The sequence below is a fragment of the Mirounga angustirostris genome, unplaced genomic scaffold, assembly GCF_029215605.1.
Source record: "Mirounga angustirostris isolate CCGP_5_RB_7025 unplaced genomic scaffold, mMirAng1.0.hap1 SCAF_7, whole genome shotgun sequence".
Taxonomy (NCBI): Eukaryota; Metazoa; Chordata; class Mammalia; order Carnivora; family Phocidae; genus Mirounga; species Mirounga angustirostris.
In genome coordinates, this window is record NW_026991715.1 from 90,602,952 (window position 1) to 90,627,288 (window position 24,337).

The following is a 24,337-nucleotide window of genomic DNA, read 5'->3' on the forward strand; positions in this document are numbered from 1 at the left end:
ACTATTGATACATGTTGAGTAATATTCCATTGGATGGATGTACCAGTTTATTCATTCACCTAACTGAAGGACATTTGGGTTGTTTTTAGTTTGGGCAATTATGAATAGAGCTGCCATAAGCTCTTTTTGTAAACATTAGTTTTCATTTCTCTAGGGTAAATACCCAAGAGTGGGATTCATATGGTTAGAGTATTTTTAGATTTATAAGAAACTGCCAAACTCTTTTCTAGAGTGACTATTATTTTGTATTCCCACCAGCAGTGTATGAGGGTTTGACTTGCTCTGCTCTGCATTCTTGTCAGCACTTGGAATTATTATAAGTATTTTTTATTTTAGTCATTCAAATAGATGTGCAATGAAACATCATGGTTTTAAATCATGTTTCCCTTAATGGCATATAATGTTGAGTATTTTTTCATGTGCTTATTTTCTATTAGTATATCCTATTTAGTGAAGTGTGTGTTCAAGTCTTTTGCCCATGTTTAAATAGAGTTGTTTTCTTTTTGCTTTGTCTTGGGAGTTCTTTATATATTCTGTGCATAAGCCCATCCTTTTTGAGTATGTTATTTGCAAATACTTTCTCTGAGTCTGTAGCTTGTCTTTTAATTTTTAAACAGTATTTTTACAAAACAAATGCTTTTAATTTAATTTAATTTAATTTAATTAATTTAATTTAATTTAATTTTTTAAAAAGATTTTATTTATTTATTTGACAGAGAGAGACACAGCGAGAGAGGGAACACAGCAGGGGGAGTGGGAGAGGGAGAAGCGGGCTTCCCACGGAGCAGCGAGCCCGACGCGGGGCTCGATCCCAGGACCGAAGGCAGACACTTCACGACTGAGCCACCCAGGCACCCCGACGCTTTTAATTTTAATAAGTCCAATTTGTCAACTTTTTCTTTTGTGAATTGTGTTTTTGGAGTCATCACCAAGAATTATGTGTTTAATTCCACATCATGAAGACTTTCTCCTATGTTTTATTCTGAAAGTTTTATGGTTTTAGGTCTATGATCCATTTTGAGTTAGTTTAGTATAAGGTGTAAGGTGTAAGTTGATACTCTTTTTTTTATATATATGGATGTCCAATTGTTCTAATGCCATTTGTTGAAAAAAACTATCATTTCATCGTTAATAGCTTTTGTGTCTTTGTCAAAAATCAGCTGGCCATATTTGTGTGGGTCTACTTCTGAAAATATGCTACATGAAAGGCCATATATTGGATGATTCTATATGTGTGTACTCCTTTGCCAGTACAATTCTGTCTTGATTACAGTAGCTATATCATCAGTCTTAAAATTGGATAATGTGATTCTTCCAACTTTATACTTGTTTTTTAAAATTATTTTGTTCTTTTTCTGGTTCCTTTGCCTTTCCATTTAAATTTTAGAATCACTTGTCTATATCTACAGAAAAAATTCCTGCTGGGATTTTAATTGGAAATCTATTAAATTTATAGGTCAATTTGGGAGAATTGATATCTTTATTATGTTCAGTTTTGCAATTCATGAACATGGTATGCCTCTCCATTTATGTAAGTTTTTAAATTTTTTTATCAGCATTTTGTAGTTTTATCTTGAACATGTTTTGTTAGTTCATACTTAATTATTTCATTTCAGTGAGCTTTTGTAATGATATTTAAAAATTTTTATTTTCCAGTTCTTTATTGCCAATATATAAGATATAACTGATTTTATTTTTTTTAAATTTTTATTTATTTATTTATTTTTAAAGATTTTATTTATTTGACAGAGAGACACAGCGAGAGAGGGAACACAGCAAGGGGAGTGGGAGAGGGAGAAGCAGGCTCCCCGTGGAGCAGGGAGCCGGATGTGGGGCTCAATCCCAGGACTCTGGGATCATGACCTGAGCCGAAGGCCGACACTTAATGACTGAGCCACCCAGGCGCCCCTATTTATTTTTTAAAGTAACCTCTACACCCAACATGGGGCTCGAACTCACAACCCTGAGATGAAGAGTTGCATGCTCTACTGATTGAGCCAGCCAGGTGCCTCAAGATGTAACTGATTTTAATGTGTTTACCGGATATTCACATGCAAAAGAATGGATTTGGACCCCTATCTCACACCATACACAAAAATTAACTCAAAATGAATCAAAGACCTAGATGTAATAGCTAAAACTATATAACTCTTAGAAGAAAATATCTTCATGACCTTGGATTAGGCTTATTAGGTATGACACTAAAAGCACAAACAACTAAAGAAAACTAGATATTTTGGACTTCATTTATATCTGATAAGGGTATAAGATCCAGAAAAACCAATTGGAGCAACATTTGTGTTTCAGAAGACACAAGTAAGAAATTGAAAAGAGGGGCACCTGGGTGGCTCAGTCAGTCGTTAAGCGTCTGCCTTCGGCTCAGGTCATGATCCCAGGGTCCTGGGATTGAGTCCCGCATTGGGCTCCCTCCTCAGTGGGAGGCCTGCTTCTCCCTCTCCCACTCCCTCTGCTTGTTGTGTTCCCTCTCTCACTCTGTCAAATAAATAAATAAAATCTTTAGTAATAATAATAATAATAATAATTACTTAAAAAGAAAATGAAAACCTGTAGAATGGAAGAAAATATTTACAAATATGCAACTGAACATATGTTCCCAGAAAAATGAATGCTCATAGTAGCATTATTTATGATAGTCAAAAAGTGAAAACAACTCAAATGTCCATCAACTGATGATTAGATAAACAAAATGTGGAATATCCATGGAATACAATGGAATATAACTTAGCCATAAAAGGGAATAAGTACTGATACCTGCTATAACATTGATGAATCTTGAAAACATTATGTTAGGTGAAGGAAGGCTACATGTTATGTGATTCCATTTATATGAAATGTCCAGATAAGGCAAATCCACAGAGATAGAAAGTAGATTAGTAGTTGCTGGGAGGAGGGAATGAGGAGTGACTGTATAGGTAAAAGGTTACTTGGGGTGATTTCTAAAGTGTTCTGAAATTAGGTAGTCATAATGGCTGTACAACTTTTTGAACATATTAAAAGCCCTGAATTATATACTTTAGAGGGTGAATTTTATGTTATATGAATTATATCTAAATAAAAGAAATTATGCCACTTTTTTCTTGAGTAGATGAGTGATTTATTTGTTTCCAAATTTTTATTTAAATTCTAGTTACTTAACTAGTGTAATATTGGTTTCAGGAGCAGAGTTCAGTGATTCATCACTTACTATAACATCCAGTGCTCATCATAACAAGTGCCATTACCCATATAGGCCATCCCCCACCCACCCCCCTCCATCAACCCTCAGTTTGTTCTCTACTGTTAAGAGTCTCTTATGGTTTGCTTCCCTCTTTCAAAAAAAAATTTTTAAGGCAAAATCATTGTTTGAAAAGACAAAGATGAGCATGTGCTGCATGCTGGGATTTTCAGTGTGTTGGGGACACAGGGTGGCTTTGTAGTCCTCTGCCTCACTTCTGGGCACATGCATTCACATGGAAGCAGCCAGAGAACAGGCCATGGTCCACAGTAATTTTGTTGACGAGGTGCTCCTTGTGGTGGTCCTGGCAGCAATGGGGTCCTATCTCTGGGCCAGAGCAGTCCAGATTCAGTGGCCCCCTGGAACTCAGTGATCTCAAGCCTGTCCTGCTAAGTGCTCAAGATTCTGAGCTGTTCTGCATCCACAGCAAGACATAAGAGTTCCTGGCATAGGGTGTATGCTGCCACTGACCCTGCCTTGCCTTGGAGTCCTTGAACAAAATGGTCTCTGTCTTCTTGGGGGATGAGGACCTTTTGGGGGAGCTGTCAGGGCTCAGCCTAGGCCAGGGAGAAGGGTGATGGAGAAGTGTAGTGCGGTGATGAGGAGAGAATGATGGTGCAGAAGAGGGTGGGGTGAGGAGGGGGTGGGAATGAGAAGGAGGGAGTAGGAGGAGTAAGGAGAGAGAGGGTGTAGGGATGGGGAGAGAGGAGGGGTAGAGACTGTGGTGAGGAGAAGGTTGGGGTGAATAAGAAGGTAGGACTGAGAAGAGATAGAGGAGTGTGTGACAAATGCTGTTAGATTGGGAGTGTATTTCAAAGTGACCTGAGCTGAAGACAGACGCTTAACAGCTGAGCCACCCAGGCACCCTGACTTCTTCCTTATTGCTAATAAAGTTCATTTGTGCCCTTTACACTTGAAAGTAAGTTTTGCAGGATATAGAAGTCCTTGACTCACATTTTTCACCTTGTGTATCTTAAACATGTTTCTCAATTTTTTTTTCCTGCATAGATACGGGGCATAAAGTGTTGCTGTCAAAAATTCTGGTGGTGGCTTAATACTGTCCCTCAAAAACATCTGCTCTTTTTGCCTAGATGCCCAAAGGCCTTTCCTTTAAAGTTTAGTAATTTTTTTTTTTGAGAGAGAGAGAGAGAACACGAACAGGGGGAGGGCAGAAGGAGAGGGAGAGAATCTTGGGCAGGTTCCATGCCCATTGTGAAGCCCCACACAGGGCTCAACATGGGAATTGATCTCACAACACTGAGATCATGACCTGAGCTGAAGTCAAGTCAGTCGCTTAACTGACTGAGCCACCCAGGAGCCCCTAAACTTTAGTATTTTTATTAGTTTATGTCTTGATGTTGGTTGTTTTGGGTTCACATTCTCAGGTAAGTGGTATGCTCTTTCAATATGTAGCTTGAAAATTTTTTTTTTTTTTTTGGTAAAGCTTTCTTGAATTATGGTTTTTGGTATTTGTTCTATTGTTTTACTTTGGTTTTCTTCAGGGGTTCTTATTATCTTCTTAGTGTCACAGTCCTTTTACTGCTGTCTGTCTTGTTTTTCAGCTATCTAGCACCAAAGCCTATGCAGTCCATTAATGCCCTTCCTATGTGGTTTGACCCAGGGAGAAGTATTTTGCTACAGGAAGTGCAGATACTTTGGTCAGCCTCTGGGATGTGGATGAGTCAGTGTGGTACAATGCATTTCTAGGTAAGCAAATCTGCTAGTACTTTGCTTATTGGGTAATTAGTTTTATTTCATCCTGGATGCCTTCTTCTAATTCTTTATGCCTTAGGAATTCTAATGTGTCCTTTTTGCACCCTGTATTATGGGCCAGATTGGCCTGTAAGGACCATCAATTTTAGCTATGATGGGAAAATTCAGGCATCAACATCAGAAGATCATTTTATTAATGTTGCTGGAATAGAGAGAGGTGACTGAAACCCCCACTACCTTAAAGAGAACTTTGTATCTTTCATCCTTAGTCATAAGGACTTACCAGGTGTCATATATTTTCATCTCTGCACGTTGCTACTTCAGCAGCATTAGCATGAAAGAATTTGTCTCCTTAAGACAGGTTTATGTTATGACTGTCACTGCTAGTAATAAGGGAGCAAAGGGTTTGAAAAGTATCAGGTATCAAGGAAAGTTGTTTAAGAAAAATATTTTACATTTTAATAACTGAATTCTTCCATTAATAAGACATTTTTTAAATACAAAGGAGTAGGAGAAATGAAGACTCACCTGTGGTATCATCATCCATAGACCATCTCTAGTAATGTGTATTTTGTTTGATTTTTTTCCTATATATAAACCTAAACAAATATATTCCTCACGTAATTTAGGGAATTATCAAAATACTTATGCTTTGCTTAAAAAAAAAAAACCCTAAAACAAAACAGAACTTGAAAATGGAAAATTGAGAGAAGAGTATTCATTTTACAAAAGAATTCCCTCAGACTTTTATTTTTCAATATGGCTTTATTGTTTTTGGGAATGTTACAACTCTTAAAAATTTTTAAACTATATTTAAAAATTTTTAATAATAAAAAACTTGAAATTCTTTTTTTTTTTTTTAAGATTTTATTTATTTATCTGAGACAGAGAGAATGAGAGAGAGAGAGCACATGAGAGGGGGGAGGGTCAGAGGGAGAAGCAGACTCCCCGCCGAGCAGGGAGCCCGATGCGGTACTCGATCCAGGGACTCCAGGATCATGACCTGAGCTGAAGGCAGTCGCTTAACCAACTGAGCCACCCAGGCGCCCCAAAAACTTGAAATTCTTCTATTTAAGGTTAATTACTGTTGGGATACAGCTAATGCATTGCTTAGAGACGAATCTATAGCTGTAAATGTCTATATTGAAAAGAAGAACAATCTCAAGTCAATAACTTAATCTTCTACTTTAAAAAACTGGAAAAGAGCAAAGTAAACCCAAAATAAGCAGAAGGAAGGACATATTAATGAATAATAGGAGTAAATGAAATACAGAGTAGAAAAACAATGAAGAAAATCAAGGAAAACAGAAGTCTGTTCTTTGAAACAAAGTTGACAAAGTTTTAGCTAGAATGACCAAGCATAAATGAGAGAAATCAAGTTACTAAAATCAGAAATGAAAATCTGGACATTACTACTGACATTTTAGAAATAAAAAGAATTACAAGGAATACTATGAACAACTGTATGCCAACAAATAAACTAACGTAGATGACAAGTTCTTAGAAACATGCAAACTACTGAAATTGATTCAAGAAAAAATAGAAACCTTGAATAGATCTATAACAACAAAAACATTGAATTAATAATCAAAACCCTCCCATAAAGAGAAACCTACATCCAAATGGCCTCACTGGTAAGTTCTACCAAACATTTAGGAATTGACATCAATTCTTCCCAAACTCTTCTGAAAAATAGAAGAAAAGGGAATATTTCCCAACTCTTTCTATGAGGCCAGTATTACCATGATACCAAAGCTGGTGAAAACACCACAAGAAAGGAAAACTATTGACCAATATCTCCTGTGAATCTAGATGCAAAAATCCTCAACAAAATACTAGCAAACGGAAAATAGCAATGTATAAAAGGATTATATCCATGACTAAATGGGATTTATCCCAGGAATGCAAGGTTTGTTCAACATATGAAAATCAATCACTGTGGGGCACCTGGGTGGCTCAGTTGGTTGGGCAACTGCCTTTGGCTCAGGAGTCCCGGGATCGAGTCCCACATCGGGCTCCCTGCTCAGCGGGGAGTCTGCTTCTCCCTCTGACCCTTCCCCCTCTCATGCTCTCTATCTCATTCTCTCTCTCAAATAAATAAATAAAAAATTCTTAAAAAAAAAAAAGAAAATCAATCACTGTAATGCCATATTAATAAAATAAAGGACAAAACCCACATGATCATCTCAATAGTTTCAGATAAAGCATTCTTCTTGTATCAATCTTGTGCAGTGAGCATGTCTTCATATGTTATTTTAAGTAGTAGAAATTATATTTGCAAAAAAAAATTATATTTGCTCATTGTAGCACATTTAGATATGCTGACAGATATAAAGAAGAAATTAACAATTACCCACAGCTCTGTAACTCAGAATTGAGATAGGGAAACTGAAGGGACTCCATTTTGGAAAAGCTCCATCTCTACTGTTTCTCTGCTAGGCCCCATTTACTCATGTTCTATATTTCACCTTGCATCTGAGTAAACCAAAGAAGCTATGTTCCCACTCTGAGGTGGAAGCAAGAAAGTTAATCATTCTCTGAGTTTTTTTTTTTTTTTTAAAGATTTTATTTATTTATTTATTTATTTGAGAGACAGAGAGAGAATGAGAGAGGGGAGGGTCAGAGGGAGAAGCAGGTTCCTTGCCGAGCAGGGAGCCCGACGTGGGACTCGATCCCGGGACTCCAGGATCATGACCTGAGCTGAAGGCAGTCGCTTAACCAACTGAGCCACCCAGGCACCCCTCATAGTCTCTGAGTTTTGTCATAGGCCCCCATACACCTGATAACTTCTAAGGAGAATCAGGTCCTGAGCATGTTCCAGGACATTAGCTTCGAACAAACCTCAGTTGACACTGGTGTCAATACCCCCTAACTTTGGTGATTTATGGAATAACAACTATTGTTCACCTGACATTTGCCTTTGATTGGACCCTACCCTGGATTCCTGAAGGAACACATACCCTGGACCCTTTTCCAATATAAACGCCTAACCCCAAGTGACAGGGAAACTCACTTCTCCCTTTCTCAGTCTCCCAGACACTTTGTCTGCTATATTCTATCACTTAGCTATTCAATAAACTCTGCTCTCACTTCCTCCTGGCTTGCATTTGACTCTGTCTTGTGGGAAACCAAGTATCCTCTTGGTTGGTTCTGTGGGACCTGCTCTGGATCCTTTGACCTGGCCTGCCTATGTCAGAAGCCTTAAACATTTTAATATATTTTAATTTTTTTTCTGTATATGTATTTTTGATGTAGTTGGGATCATATCGTAGATAAAATTTTATATCCTGCGTTTTTTAACTTAACAGCATACTATAAACATTTTTCTATTTTAATTTTAATCATAAACCTGATATTGATAAAAAACAGCTGAAGGAATAATAGCTTGGGGAAAAATCATATATTATTTCAATGAACCAAAGAAATAAAATATTGGTAAAAAACAATCTATTTTCAAGGCAGTGTGGTTTAGTGGAAAGAAGTATGTCCTTGGAGGCAGATGGAACTTACTTCAGAATGCTGGCTCCACTACAAAGTATGACCATAGTTAAATCACCTATTTATTTATATAGTGAGATTGAAATTAAAGCATTACCAAACACTAATTAAAGAAAGTCTGGACAAATATGGAAACATTGTGTTCATGGATTGGAAGACTCAATATTGTTAATTCTCCCTAAACTGACCTAAGGATTGATTGATTGATTGATTGATTGATTTTAAAAGATTTTATTTATTTATTTGAGAGAGAGCAAAAGTGAGAGAGATCACAGAGGGAGAGGGAGAAGCAGACTCCCTGCTGAGCAGAGGCTCCCAATGGCTCGATCCCAGGACCCTGAGATCATGACCTGAGCCAAAGGCAGACACCTAACCAACTGAACCACCCAGGCGCCCCTGACCTAAGGATTTATTTATTTTTTAAGTTTTTAAAAAATTTTTATTTATTTGACACAGAGAGAGATAGTGAGAGCAGGAACACAAGCAGAGGGAGTAGGAGAGGGAGAAGCAGGCTCCTGGCTGAGCCGGGAGCCTGATGTGGGGCTCGATTCCAGGACCCTGGGATCATGACCTGAGCTGAAGGCCGATGCTTAATGACTGAGCCACCCAGGCGCCCCTGACCTAAGGATTTAAAGCAATCCCAATCAAAGTCCCAGAAAGCTTCTTCTGTAGAATGAATATTTATGCTCCCAACTCTCCCACAATTCATATGTTGAAACCTCATCCTCAGTGTGATGGTGTTTGGAGGTGGGGCCTTTGGGAAGGGATTAGGTCATTAGTGTGGAGCCCTCATGAATGGGACTAGTGCCCTTACAAAACACTGCAGAGGGCTCCTTTGCCTCTTCTGCCACGTGAGGACACGGCAAGGAGACAGGCGTGTATGAAACTGGAAGCAGCTCTCGCCAGACACTGAGTCTACAGGTTCTTGATATTGGACTTCCCAGCCTCCAGAGCTGAGAGAAATATATTTCTGTTGTTTGTAAGTCACCCAGTCTGGGATATTCTGATAAAGCAGTCTGAAAGGACTAAGACAGCTTCTTTGTAGATACAGCTGATTCTAAAATTTATATGGAAAGGAGCTAGAAAGCCAAAAGAGTTTTGAAAAACGAACAGTTGGAGGATTTCACTACCTGTTTTTAAGACATACTGTAAAGCAACAGTTGTCAACACAGCATGATATTAATGAAAGGAAAGTCATATAGACAAGTGAAATATACATACAATATAAAGTCATAGAGTCAACAGATTTTTGACAAAAGTGCAATGGCGGTCCAATGGACAAAGGACAGTCTTTAGCAAATGGTGCTGGACTATCCACATGCAAAAAAGTGAGCCTTGACCTACACCTATGTTGCCTACAAAAATAACTCCCAATGGATGATAGACATAAGTGTAAGACAGAAAACTATGAAGCTCTTAGAAAGAAACATAGCAGAAAATCTTTTTCCTGTTGAGTTAGGTAAATATTTCTTAGATAGGGTAACACAATTATTGATCCTTAAAGTAAGAGTTGATATATTGGACCTAGTGAAAATGAAAAACTCTTGCTTTGCAAATAACACTGTTAAGAGAGTAGAAAACCAGCCCCATATTGGGAGAAAATATTTGCAAACACACATAAGAAAAATCATTTGTGTTTAAAGTACATAAAGAACTCTCAAAACTCGGGGCGCCTGGGTGGCTCAGTCATTAAGCATCTGCCTTCGGCTCAGGTCATGATCCCAGGGTCCTGGGATCGAGCCCCGCATTGGGCTCCCTGCTCCGCGGGAAGCCTGCTTCTCCCTCTCCCACTCCCCCTGCTTGTGTTCCCTCTCTTGCTGTGTCTCTCTCTGTCAAATAAATAAATAAAATCTAAAAAAAAAAACCTCTCAAAATTCAATAAAACTTAAAGCAATTTAAAAAGTGGGCAAAAGATTTGAACAGACTTTTCATGATAGAGGATATAAAGATGGCAAATAAGCAACTGAAAAGATGCTCAGCATCATTAGTAATGTTTAAAACTACAACAAAATATTACATACTCATCAGAATGGCTAAATTAAAAAATACTGACAACACGAAGTGCTGATGCCGAGTAACTGGGACACTCACATTTCTCGTAGGAATGCAAGAGGGTACTGCCATTTTGGAAAACAGCTTGGCAATTGTTTCAACAAGTTAAATATATATTTATCGTGTGACCCAGAAATTCTACTTCTAGGGATTTATCCCAGAGAAATGAAAACTTATGTTTACACAAACATCTGTGTGTGTGTGTATGTGTGTGTTTATAGCAGAGTAACTTACAATTGTCAAAAACTGGAAACCACCCAAATGTCTGTCAGTGGATGGATAAACAAACTGTGGTATATTCATACAGTGGAATATTACTTAGCAATGAAGGGGAATGAAGTATCGAGGCACACAATGACATGGATGAATCTTTGATGTGTTAGTTAAGTGAAAAAACCCTGTCTCAAAAGGTTACATAATATTTTATGTGTATGACATTCTGGAAAAGGAAAAAATATAGGCACAGAGACCAGATCAGTGGTTACCAGGAGTTAGGGTTGGGAGTTTGAATACAAAGGGTTATCCACAAGGGAATTCTTTCCTTGGTTGAAATTATTCTATATCCTATTTGTGGCAGTGGTTATAAAAATACATGCATGTTTAATTTTATTATTTTTAATAATTTTTTTAAGGATTTTTACTTATTTATTGAGAGAGAGAGAATGATAGAGAGAGAGCATGACAGGGAGGCGGGTCAGAGGGAGAAGCAGGCTCCCTGCTCAGTAGGGAGCCCGGTGCGGGACTCGATCCTGGAACTCCAGGATCATGACCTGAGCCGAAGGCAGTCGCTCAAACAACTGAGCCACCCAGGCGCCCGATACATGCATGTTTAAAATCTCATAGAACTATACATGAAAAGAAGCTAATTTTACTGTTTGCAATTAGAAATTTAAAAAGAAAACTGCCTTTCTGGGTTGTCATTGGCATTCAATAAAATAGAATTAATGTGATTCATAAGGGGTGCTCCACAAACATCAGCTGCTCTTACTGTTTTCCCAGGAAGTAGAGAATCGGGGTTCAGAGCATAAGCTCTTAAGTTAACTGGCCTACATTCAGGTCTTGCTCTGTCACCTACTGTCTTGTGCTCTCTCTGTGCCTCGGTGTTCTCTGTAAAATGAAGTAATGTTGTCTCTATCTTACAGAGTTATTAAGCAGGTTAAAGCAGTTAATGTAGGCAAATACTTAATGCACACTTTTATTATTAACATAATTTATTGGTTTTTCTGTATTGATTTCCATAGAGACAAGCTGAGAAATGTAGTGTGGGTCTCTGACCGTGGTGCCCATTGGCACCCCAAAAGGCCTCTGCTGGCGTTTGCCTGTGATGACAAAGATAGTAAATATGGCAGCAGTCGGGGAGCAGGAACTGTGAAGCTGTTTGGGCTTCCTATTGACTCCTGATGGGAGGCCCTGATGTAGAAGAAAAGGCACTTGTAGAGGCCTTCCTTTGTGTTATTTGATCTGTCCTCTTGGAGTTGGTGGCATCTTAAGTATTTATAAATTGGCTGCCTGAATATCTTTTCCAGGAGTAGGAAATTGCCAACTTCCTGTTTCCCCAGCCTGAGGGAGGCCCCTCATTTGAGAACGGTGGCATAAAGTTACTGTGGGATGATTGGCTGGCTGCAGCATTAGGTTCTGATTGAGGACCTCTTGAAATTCTATTCCAGGGTTTTGAGAGAGTGATTTTATTAGTGCCTCTGACATCTTTCCTCAGGAGTGATTTTGTTGGGCTTGCTACTGCTTGCATGTATCAAAATTTAGTAAAGTGGGTAGGTAAGGGGAGGCATAAGTGTGGAGTTTTTAAAATTAAAAAAGATATACTCAAAATTGTATATGTTACAAAATATATACAATATATAAATTTAATAATTATAGAAATATAAAATATATAATATATACAATTTTGAGAATTGAGCATTTTAATAAAATTGACCCAATTCTAAGGCTTTTAAAATTTTGTCATTACAGGGAGATTTTGTGGTTTTGCATTTTTAAAAAAATTTTTATATTTATTTATTTACTGAGAGAGAGGGGCAAGGGGGAAGGGCAGAGGCAGAGAGAGAGAGAATCTTAAGTGGGCTCCATGCAGGGCTCAGTCTTAGGATCCTGAGATCATGACCTGAGCCAAAGTCAGACATTTAACCAACTAAGCCATGCAGGTGCCCCTACATTTTTTTTTTTTATCAGAAATAGAGTTTAAAGATTACTATAATTCTGTCATTAATGTTGTAACCAAGAACTCTGTGGAATGCATGAAATGTGAAATGAAGTACATGGGCTATAGCAATCCTTGAAATTTATCAGTTGTTTATGTGTGTGTATGTATACCAGGACTCATTCTATATAAGGGGTTTGTGGTGGCTTATGACAAACACTGAGAAAAGTAGTAAAATATAAATAAGAAATATAAAATCAAGATAAGATAAATACAAGTTAGAATAGAAAGTCAAGACTAGGGCAGGCAGAGAAATTGAAGAGAAGTATACAAAGAGTTAAGGACCTAATTGAATGATTGAATTAAAAAATTGGCTCTGAAAAAAAAATAAATAAAAATTTGGCTTTGAGTTCCCCTGGCAAAGCAAAGAGCGTATAAGCCAGTTAGCTAACTCTTACTATTAAAAAGAAAAGTACAGGGTGCCTGGCTGGCTCAGTCAGTGGAACATGCAACTCTTGATCTTGGAGCTGTGAGTTTGAGCCCCATGTTGGGTGTAGAGATTGCTTAAAAATAAAATCTTTAAAATAAATAAATAAATAAAAAGAAAAGCACAAAGCAGTTCCTAAGAGAAAGCAAAGCTTTTGTTATCTCTTACCTCCAAAAGAAATGGTCATGTAGGTTTGTTTGTTTGTTTTTTAGCATTTTGGCATATAAAAGAAACCAAAACCAAAATATGCCTAAGTGAAGCTTGTAGAAAAGTTTGAAAAGGAAGCTAAGCAAAAATAAGACAAAAATCATCTGTAAACATAGCTCTGTGAGATAACCACTACATTTTGGTGTATATCCTTTTAGGACTTTTCCTGTGCTCATATTTGCATATAAAAATATGTATTAGTTTGTTTTATCTTCATAAAAATCTTTTGAGGGGTAGACAAAGCAAGTATGACAAGATAAATCCTGGGAAGTATTCAATACAATTGTAAGCAATATTGTAGCCAAAATGGAAGCAAAAATCCAGTAACTGTTAATAGATCATTTTCATTTATTGGGCATGTCTTATGTCCTCGGACTGTAATAAGCACTTTATATAAGCTGCTACCTATTTGTCCCAACAGATCTCTCTCAAACTCAATTATTATCACCATTTTATGGCTTCAGGGAAATTCAGTAACTCAAGGTTACACTGTAAGTGACAGTATTCAGAATCAGGTTTGTCTAAAAGTCTATTTTCTTCTTTTTTTAAAAAAAGATTTATTTTTTTTTTGAGAGAGAGAGAGCATGGAGGGGAGGGGCAGAGGTAGAGGGAAAGAGTCTCAAGCAGAATCCCCACTGAGCATGGAGCCCAACACTGAGCTTGATGCAGGGCTCAACGTGGGGCTCAACACGGGGTTTGATCTCATGACCCTGAGATCATGACCTCAGCCAAAATCAAGAGTTGGACACTTAACTGACTGAGCCACACAGGTGCACCCAAATGTCTATATTCTTTTATTGCAATGGGCTAAGCTGTCTCTGCAAGTATGGCCATTCTCATTTTACAGATTAGTAAACCATGGCTACGAGAAGTTGACTATTGGCCCAGGTTAGTGAGCTCTGGAGCCATGTCTCCAGGCTGAGTACTGACTTTGCTCCTGCCCTGAGAACAGCTCCTTCCCACCTTTCCTGAAGAATGTTCTAAACTAGCTCACTATCACTTTATGTTGGCAGGATATTGCTGTTCAGATGCTGGGGGAGCACTTATTCTCATGTTTCTGTGAAAGGTCAATGAAAGGAAACTGAGATGTTTTGGTTCTTGCTTTTTTTTTTTTTTTTTAAAGATTTTATTTATTTATTTGACAGGAGAGAGGGAGCATGTACAAGCAGGGGGAGCGGCAGGCAGAGGGAGAAGCAGGCTCCCCGCTTAGCAGGGAGCCCTATGCGGGGCTCAACCCAGTACCTTGGGACCATGACCTGAGCCGAAGGCAGACGCTTAACGACTGAGCCACCCAGGTGCCCCTTTGTTCTTGCTTTTGCAGTTATCCACCATTCTGATGCGTGCTGTTGCTGCATTTCTGTATATATCCCCTTGGCACTGGGAGATGCAAAGGGTGTAACCAAACCAAAGGAGAGTTTGTCTTGCTGATGAGCAGCAAGCCAATTTAAAAAACAACAACAACAACAAACTGACACCGAGCTTTTGCAGTGCACAAAGATAGGCTTATTTATTGGTGTGGCACCACCCAGAACAGTCCCAAACTCCCCAATGGCTTGTAAGTGAGGATTTTTAAGGGCAAAAGTCAAGGGTAAGGGCTTGGGGTCATGGGTTCTTCTGATTGGCCAGAGATGGGGTAAACTTCAAGATTGATTGACTTGTCTTTCTGGCGCTAGTCTATTTTGTTTCATCAAGATTGTGGTTGGGTGGTGAGTGGTTCCTTTCCGTGGTCTGGGTTGGCAAAACATCTCAGCAACGTGTACTCTTTTTGTTAGCAAAAGCAGAGGCCCTTCACCTTTGTGACTATGATGACTGTGCAGCCTATTTTATTTCTTATTCCCTTGGGCTGCATTGTCATTCTCTTAAGCAAAGCATCCTGTGTTTTTTACCAATAATCTTTAACTATGGGCTATGTGGCTTTCTGCAGACTTGATTCTGTTGGTGGTTGAAAGGGTTTGGTGCAGGTATTATTTGACCTATTAACAGCAATTTCCCATCAATATGGATTCGTTTATTTTCTTTTTCTGGATGTGTGATAGGCAAAAGTAGCAAACCTTGTCCCTTGTCACTTAAGAAGAGATTTATCACCTTTAACTAAAGGAGCAATTATAGCAACAGGAAAAAAATTTTTTTTTAAAGATTTTATTTATTTATTTATTTGAGAGAGAGCATGAGAGGGGAGAGGGTCAGAGGGAGAAGCAGACTCCCCCCTGAGCTGGGAACCCGACGTGGGACTCGATCCTGGGACTCCAGGATCACGACCTGAGCCGAAGGCAGTCGCTTAACCAACTGAGCCACCCAGGCAGCCGCCAACAGGAAAATTATTAATACACACATCAGTGAAGAAAGCCTCAGCTTGTGGCTGTCAAGGTCAGGGTCCACCACCTCTTTCTTTGCCTACACAATCCTAGATGGCTTGATATGCAGCCCTAGAGAGCAGCCAAGAAAGAGTTTGGAGCTTGAGGCTCTGCCAGAGAAATGAGATACAGTGACTCAGACTCAGAACTCTACACAGTTTGGTCAGTTGTCCAATTTCTTTACAGTCACATATGGCTATTTATTCATTTATTTTATTTTTAGAGAGAGAGAGTGTGTGCAGTGGGGAGTGGAGGAGAGAGGGGCAGAGGGAAAGGACACAGGTAGTGGGGGGATGAGAGATTCTTAAGCAGGCTCCCTGCTGAGCATGGAGTCCGACAAGGGCTCAATCCCATGACCCTGAGATCACGACCTGAGCTGAAATCAGGAGTCAGACTCTTAACCACCCAGGTACCCCACATCTGGCTATTTATTGATTGGTCACCCTAGGCATATCTCATCATTTCTCCTCTAAATTTTTAGCTAGTAAGCTAGGAGGGATGGCATTTTGTTTTGTTTTATTTTGCTTTGTTTTTTGGTGTTATTCCTAGTGTTTTGCTGAGACCCAAGTATCTTTGTAGCCTAAAATCCAGGGAAGGATGAACCCATTTATCATGACAAATATTAGGTGTGAGGGGGCGCCTGGGTGGTTCAGTCGGTTAAGCATCTGCCTTCGGCTCAGGTCATGATCCCCCTGGGATTGAGCCCCACATTGGGTTCCCTGCTCAGTGGGGAGTCTGCTTCTCTCTTTCCCTCTGTGTGTGTGTCCTCTCTTGCTCTCACTCACTCTCAAATAAATAAATAAAATCTCAAATATTAGGTGTGAGATATATGCCTGTGCCTTGTGGATTAGTTCCTTCATGCTAACCTGTGTGGGGATGAAGCTGAGTCACTGGGATCCTGGCAGAGGGCCCGGTGTGGGCAACTGGGAGACCAGAGCAGAGAGGCAGAGTCCTAGCCAGAGGCAGTGACATTCAATGAACCCAAAGCAGTTAGTTCCAAGGAGAGCAGGATAAGCTCTCCTCAGTAGAAGAGTGCAGTGTGGAATACCAGCGGAAGAAGCAGGAGAGACCAGTTCTGGGCGGTACCAGAGGAGTGTGTGTGTGTGTTGTGTGTGTGTGTATTATGAGCTGGTTGGGTGTGATGTGTCAGTGGCCTTTTATTTAAGCCCTTACTCCCTTTCCTATTTCAAAGATGTATTTTACTCCCTAAGGGTTTTAATCACAAAAGGGACCAAGAAATGTCTTCCTTCTTTGGAAGGGAAAAAGCCCATGCACAGGGTTAAAAGGTAGGTCCTATCTTTCAGAAGGGGAGTAGAGATGGCACACCTGGAAGTGCTTTGCACACTCAGAAACACCTATGTGTGGGTAAGTATTGCCTTCTTTGCTCCCTCTGACCCTGCAATAGGATGAAAAGAAGGCTGGCTTCGTGGGTGAGCGGAATGGGCTTTGAATCCGGCTCCAGCAGTGATGGCTCAGAGCCCACTTTCCTCATCCATAAAATGCGGATGACAAATCCTCCTCTCCTTGGGTTGTTTGGAGAATCCAAGGACATAACATGTTGGTAAAGGGTCCAGCACAGCCCCTGGCGCACGGGAGATACTTAGCACATCGCTTCTCCTCGAGGAGGAGCAGCTTCTGAGGAGAACACGGGCTGGCCGCGGAGACGTGGCAGTGGTCTGTCAGCTTTCTTGGCTCTAAATGCTGGAGGTGAGCGAGCCCCGTTCATCATGGACTCTGCAATGATGGGAAGGAAGAGAGGAGACTTCTCTGTCACACTCGGGTGTGGTGGGGGGTTCAGAGGAGAAATACTGCATCTGCTTTCTGTTGCAGTCCGTTCGGGGCCGTGATGGGTATGTGTGCATGTGGGCACGTGGAGCCTCAGTCAGAGCCGTGCACACCAGCGGGGGAAGTAAGAGTAGGAGGAGGGTAAAGCTCCTGTTAGCGGAGAAGCCTGGGGAAGGATTGAAGGGAGAGGAGGTGGACTCAGCGCAAGTCTTGAATACAGAAGGTGTGATTGTGGGGGGAGGACCTGTGGGAAGGGGTGCTGCAGCTTGGAACAAAGCGGAGGTGGTGGCCGTGTTCTGGGCTGTGGGGAAGGTGGTCAGGTGGAATGTGAGGTGGGGTCTAAGTGACAGACACAGAAGATACAGGAAGAGGCCAATTGCCAAGGAGTACAGGCAGCCTCAATAAGCTGGAAAAGGCAAGGAAATAGATGCCTCACTGGGTTTCCAGAAGGAACACAGCCCTGCCAACACCTTGATTTTAGACTTTTGGCCTTCAGACTATGAACGAATAAATTGGTGTTGTCTGAAGCCGCTGAGTTGTCACTTGTTACAGCCGCAATAGGAAGCTAACACATGCAGTACAATTCAGTGGGTTTTTGTATTTTCACAGAGCTGCACAATTATCACCACAACCAATTTTAGAATGTTTTATCACCCTCTTCCTCAAAAAACTCAACCCATCAGTGGTCAGTACTCTTTTCTACTTGTAGATACCATGTGGCGTTTGATAAGTTTCCTAACTCCTGTGAGCCTCTGTGTGTTTCCTCATCTCTAGGCGGGACACTGCCCACCTCCAGAGGGTGTTGTAAGAATTCAGGGAGATAATGTGTGTAAGCGCTCAGCACAGCATTCACTAGGCTGTTGATGATTTTTATTGAAACCAGTGAGGAGAGGTTGTTGGGTGCCAGGGAGGTGCCAGGGGAGGTGAAGGAGAGGCTGAACGAGGCCAGTGGCTGAGGGATGGAGAGGAGGGGATCTGGTTTCTTTGAGAGGCTCCAAGCCCTGTGATCCTCCCTCACTGGAGCCCCCCTTTACCTCCTTCCCGCCCTGGGAACTCGGTTTAAAGCCGCGGGCGTGTCCCTGTCTGGCCACTAGAGGGCAGTGGAGGCAAGGCCGCAGGGAAGGGGGCGGTGGGCGTCCAGAAGGTTGGCGCTGGTCTGTGTGTTCAGCCTTTATTCGTGCTCTGAAGCCTGATTGTGTATTTGCATTGTGCTCTCCCCTCCCTCCTTGCTCTGTGTATTTGCTGACGTTTTTGGAAAACACTTTGCATCGCAGGGCACCTCTGAGTTCCTGCTTGTCTTGTGCCTGAGGATTAGCCATAGCTAAGTGTCCTGTTTTCTGGCAGCTGTGTTTATTTCTCAAGGGCACAGGCAGAGCAGAACATGGGGGCCTGGGCCCTGCAGCTCAGGAGAGCCTAGGGTGAACCACAGTTGTTCTTCTGCCAGTTCAAAATAGGGGGACTATTCCATTTTGCATTCCTCCCCTGCACCCCCCCCCCCACCAGACCTATCAGTACCACCCAAATCACATGGACTGAGGTGGCGGGTGGTGGTGTGTGCTGGATGTGATTCCTCAAGAAAATTCAGATGCTGTTACCAGAGGTAGGTAGAAAGGATGTTTAGGCAAAATCCACAGATGTCCATTCCAGCTACCACATGGGAATAGATGAATCCACTAGTTAGGAGCCCTGGCCCTCAACTCCAGTTCTCCCAGAGGGAATCCCTGATTCACCCTTTACAAGTTGTGTGACCGTGGCTGGCTCACTCACCTGTCAGTCTGAGTCTCAGGGTCAACCTACACAATGGGAGTGATGGATCACACGGTAGCTTGAATGAGTGTGAAAGCACCCTGCAGAGGCATCAGGCAAACTCCAGCAGGTGTCACTGCAGCGGGTGTGGCATGAAGCCTGAAGTCTCTGCATTGTTACCTGACCAGTTCCAGGGCGGCTGTCCAGACAGGCAGCCAACGTCCTCTGGGTTCAGGTTCTCCACCTGCCACTTACTGGCCACGCTGTCCTCCTCCATGAAGTGAGGGTAATCGCTCTTGCCTCCCTGGGTTGTTGGGAGAAGTGATGAGGTGATACATAGACAGTGCCTGGCACATACCAGTCTGTAACTAATGATGGATGTGCTCTTGGCACAATTAGTACTCCAGAGCATGTTAGGAGTCCAGGTGTGACTCTGGCAGGACAGGCCACGTGCTCTGTGAACAAACAACCATCTTTCTGGATAGAGTGCATTTGGCCATCAGCCAAGGGCCCTGGGAGGCGTTGTGAGGTCTGGCCCTTCCCTCCTTCCTTTCAACTTGGGGAGGGTACACCCTCACAATAACCCTCTTAATTACCCCTCAGGCTCTACTATCAGCCTGTCTTTCATTTCCACCACAAGGCTCCCAGCAAGACAGTTTGCACAGACTCTAATCTGGAGTGTGTTAACTTTTCTCCCGCATCGTTGGCAGGGATCTGGAATCGGCTCTGCATTAGGATGAGTTGTAAATAAACACACATTTGCTTCACTGTGACTCCTCCTCCTATCCCATAGCCCTGTCTTCGATTTGGGCAGCTTCAAATCAGGGAACACAGAGAGATTGGAAAAGACCTTGGAAATCATTTAATCCAGTCTACCCATTTTACGGAAGAGTAGATTGAAGGTGTTTAGTTAAGTTGCTCATGTTTACATAGACAACTGGAGGATACAGAGATGGAAATCAGATTTTCTGACTCTTAGTTCAAAACTCTTTCCATAATAACTCAGTATCTCATTCATTCATTCATTCATTCATTCAAAAAATGTGTACTGGGTATCTAACTACTTATGAGTTGTCCTTTTGTGGGCTCTGAAAAAACATAAACAAGGAACAGTCTGCCCTTGAAGTGCTTATGAACTCTTTCCCCATTGGTCCATCCATCCATCTAATGCATATGTCTCTTCATTCATCCATACATCTTTCCATGTTTCCATCTACCTTTCTCTTGTCCATCTTTTTGTCCATCCATTAATCTTCATCCTTTTGTACATTTGTTCTGTCCATTCATTTCTCCATTCAACTCACCATTGTTTGTCCACCAATTTATTCATCTTTCTGTTCATTTCCCTGCCTACCCATCATGTGTTCCTGTTTCCATCCAGTCTACTTCTCTCCCTCTCTCTTTTAAATATTTATTTATTATAGAGAGAGAGAGAGTGAACACATATGAGTCAGGGAAGGGCAAAGGGAGAGGGCGAGAATCCTCAAACAGACTCCCCATTGAGTGTGGAGCCTGATGTGGGGCTTTATTCCACAACCCTGAGATTACGACCAGTGCCGAAACAAGAGCTGGACACTCAACCAACAGTGCCACCCAGGCGCCCCCCGTCTACTTCTCTTTTGATCCATCCATTGGTCTCGTTATCCAGAATTTCTTGAGTATAGGCTCCAGGTTTTTGGCTGGTGCTCAAGACTGAGATAAGTAATAAGTATTTGTATTCGAGTTTTTGTATGAATACTTACTTGTCTTTTTATGAAACACCATGGAGTAGAATGGCTGGATCATATAGTAGATATTTGTTTAACTTTTTAGGAAACTGCTAAAATGTTTTCCAATGAGTTTTTACCCTTTTATATTTCTACTAGTTTCTCCACAGTCTTTCAAACTTTTTGCATGATCATTCTTTTTAATTTTACCCATTTTAATAGGTCTGGTTTTAATTTGTTGTTCCCCTATGACAAATGCTGGTGAGCATCTTCTGTGTGCTCATTTGCTATGCATATAACCTTCTGGGAAGGTGTGTGCAAATCTTTTGTCCATTTAAGAAATTGAATTATTTTCTTAATCAGTTCTAAGAGTTCAATATAAATTCTGGATTAAAGTTTTTTTTTTTAATCAGATAGACATTTTGTCAGGTAAACACTTTTCCTCCATATGTGGCTTGTCTCTTCATTCTTTTAATAGTGTTTTCCAAAGAACAGTGCATGAAATGTGATGAACTCCAACTCATTAATCTGTTCTGTTATGGATCTTTCTTTAGATTAAATTTGTGCCTGGAACAAGGTGTAGACTCAAGCCTACCCTTCCTCCCTCCCTCCCTCCCTCCCTTCCTTCTCTTTCTTTTCTTTTCCTTTCTTCTTTTCTTTTTCCTTCCTTCCTTCCTTCCTTCCTTCCTTCCTTCCTTCCTTCCTTCCTTCCTTCCTTCCTTCACATATGGAAAGTTGTTTTAGCATCATTTGTTGAAAAGACTGCTTTCTCTACTGCATTGCCAGCTCCTGCACCTTTGTTAAAACCAAATATTTACTCCATTAGCAATGAATGTCCGCTTAATGCCCAGATCTTGTTTTTTAGTACCATTTGTCAATAAAAAGATTCAGGGCTCCTTGGAGAAGTGGATGATTTTAGGACTGGGGCAGGAAATATACATGATGGACCCAGAGCATTTTGTAGCCCCGGAAATGAAGGAAATGCTGAAAAAGAAAATCCTATATTGATGGGATTTTGTCAGAAGAACACAGCAGCCAACTAAAGGAGCTCCCAATGGCCAATTTGAGCAACAGTATATAAATAAAGTAGTATTGGATTATAAGGTATAAAATAAATATCCATGAGTCTATACTGATATAAATTATTGAATAAATAATGAGGGAGAAGAGAAAAATCTCTCTTGCAAAAGAATTTCAAATAATTTATGTAGATATTCCACCCTTAAGGAAGTGGAGCATCACTCTCCACTCCTCAGGTGTGGGCTGTGTGTAGTGACTTCCTTCTGAAGAGTTTGGTATAGGAAAGTGGGGAGGGGAAGAGTATGTTTATAGTGGAGAAAAGTGACAGACACCATCTAGGCCAGGTGATGGTTAGCTTCATCAGATGAATCATGTTGCTAGTATATAACATTGATACAACATAAGCACTTTATCTTTAAAGTATTCCTTCTCAAAACACATACTCTAGCCTAATGAAAACAACATCAAACAAATCCCAGTAGAGGGACATTCTACAAAATACTTGTCCAATACTCTTCAAAGCTGTCAAGGTCATCAAAAACAAGGGAAGTCTGAGAAACTGTCGGAGCTAAGTAATTTGAGATGTAATTTGGGTAGAATCCTGGAACAGAAAAAGATGTTAGTTAAAACTAAGGGAATTTGAATAAATGATGACTTCAGTTAATAGTGATGTATCGATATTGGTTCATTAATTATAACAAATGTATTATATTAATATAGGATATTAATAATGGGGGAACTTGGTAAGAGGCATATAGGAACATTGTGTGCTATCTTCTCAATTTTTCTGTAAATTTAAAACTATTCTAATAAATGAAGTCTATATTTTAAAAATCCATTGTTTATGTATATATTGTTTATGTGTGTGTATATATAAATACACACTATATATATATATTCTGCTTCATTGATCTATTTGGTTTTTTTATGCCAACACCACACTGTTTTTGTTACTAAAACTTTATAACAAGTCTTGAAATCAGGTGGTATTAGCTTTCCAATTTTTTTTTCAAAGTTATTTTGGCCATTCTAGGATTTGCCCATTTCACATCAACTTTAGAATCAGTTTGTCAATTTTACACACACACACACACACAAAGCCTGCTGCATCTTGGTTGGGATTACATTGATCAACTGGGGAGAACTGATATCTTCTCGATACTGGGTTTTTCAATCCATGGACTATCTCTCCATTTGTTGAGATCATCTGTGATTTTTTTCTCAGCAGTATTTTGTAGTTTTTAGAGATCTTTCACAGCTTTTGTCAGATTTATCCTTAAGTATTTCATATTTTTTGATGCTATGTAAAGAGTATTTTTATTTCAATTTCTGGTTGTTCATTGCTAATATATAGAAATGCAATTGAGTTTTGCATACTGATCTTTATAATAGAAGGAGAGACAGATTAATCGTAGAGACACTTGGAGAGGAAGGCCATGTGAAGATGGAGGCAGAGATTGGAGTTACGCTGCCACAAGCCAAGGGACACTAGAAGCTACAAGACACTGGAAGAGGCAAGGAAAGATTCTCTCCTGGAGGCTTTGGAGGGGATGTGGCCCTGCTGACACTTTGATTTTGTTTTGTTTCGTTTTAAATTTAAATTTAAAAAAATTTTAGATTTTAATTCCAGTATAGTTAACATCCAGTGTTATATTGGTTTCAGGTGTATAATATAGTGATTCTATTCTGTACATTACTCAGTGCTCATTGTGATGAGTGTACTCTTCTCAAACCCTTTCACCTATTTCACCGCCCGCCCCCCCATGCCTCCTTTCTGGTAACCATCAGGTGTTCTCTATAGTTAAGATTCTGTTTTTGGTTTGTCTCTTTTTTCTCTGTTTTGTTTCTTAAATTCCACATATGAGTGAAATCATATGGTATTTGTCTTTCTCTGCCTGATTTTTTTGCTTATATTCTCTAGATCCATCCATGTTGTTGCAAATGGCAAGATTTCATTCTTGTTTATGGTTGAATATTACTCCACTGTGTGTATGTATATGTATATGTATATGTATATGTATATGTATATGTATATGTATATGTATATTTTTATCCACTCATCTAGCAATGGACACTTTGGATGTTTCCATAAATTGGCTATTGTAAGTAATACTGCAATAAACATAGGGGTGCATATATCTTTTCAAATTAGTGTTTTCATATTCTCTGGGTAAATATCCACTACAGGAATTACTGGATCTTATGGTAGCTCTATTTTTAATTTTTTGAATTATCCATACTGTTTTCCACAGTGGCTGTACCAGTTTGTATTCCCACCAACACTGCACGAAGTTTCCTTTTTCTCCACATCCTCGCCAACACTTGTTGTTTCTTGTGTTCTTGATTTTAGCTATTCTGACAGGTGTGAGGTGATTTCTC

The 24,337-nt window shown here is 40.2% G+C and overlaps 1 long non-coding RNA gene across 3 annotated transcripts in view; it reads left to right on the forward strand.

The window, feature by feature from the left end:
* Window positions 1-24,110, forward strand: part of LOC123861609 (uncharacterized) — a 54,812-nt gene extending 30,702 nt beyond the window's left edge. Inside the window, exons 3-4 of one of the 3 annotated variants that reach the window (XR_010413192.1) lie at window positions 4,798-4,942; window positions 23,351-24,110. This is a non-coding gene — a long non-coding RNA (uncharacterized LOC123861609). Of the gene's footprint in view, window positions 1-716; window positions 3,112-4,797; window positions 4,943-17,106; window positions 17,671-23,350 lie in introns of those variants that run through there. The other 2 variants (XR_010413193.1, XR_006795071.3) reach the window with 2 other exon arrangements.
* Window positions 24,111-24,337: the final 227 nt, after the last annotated feature.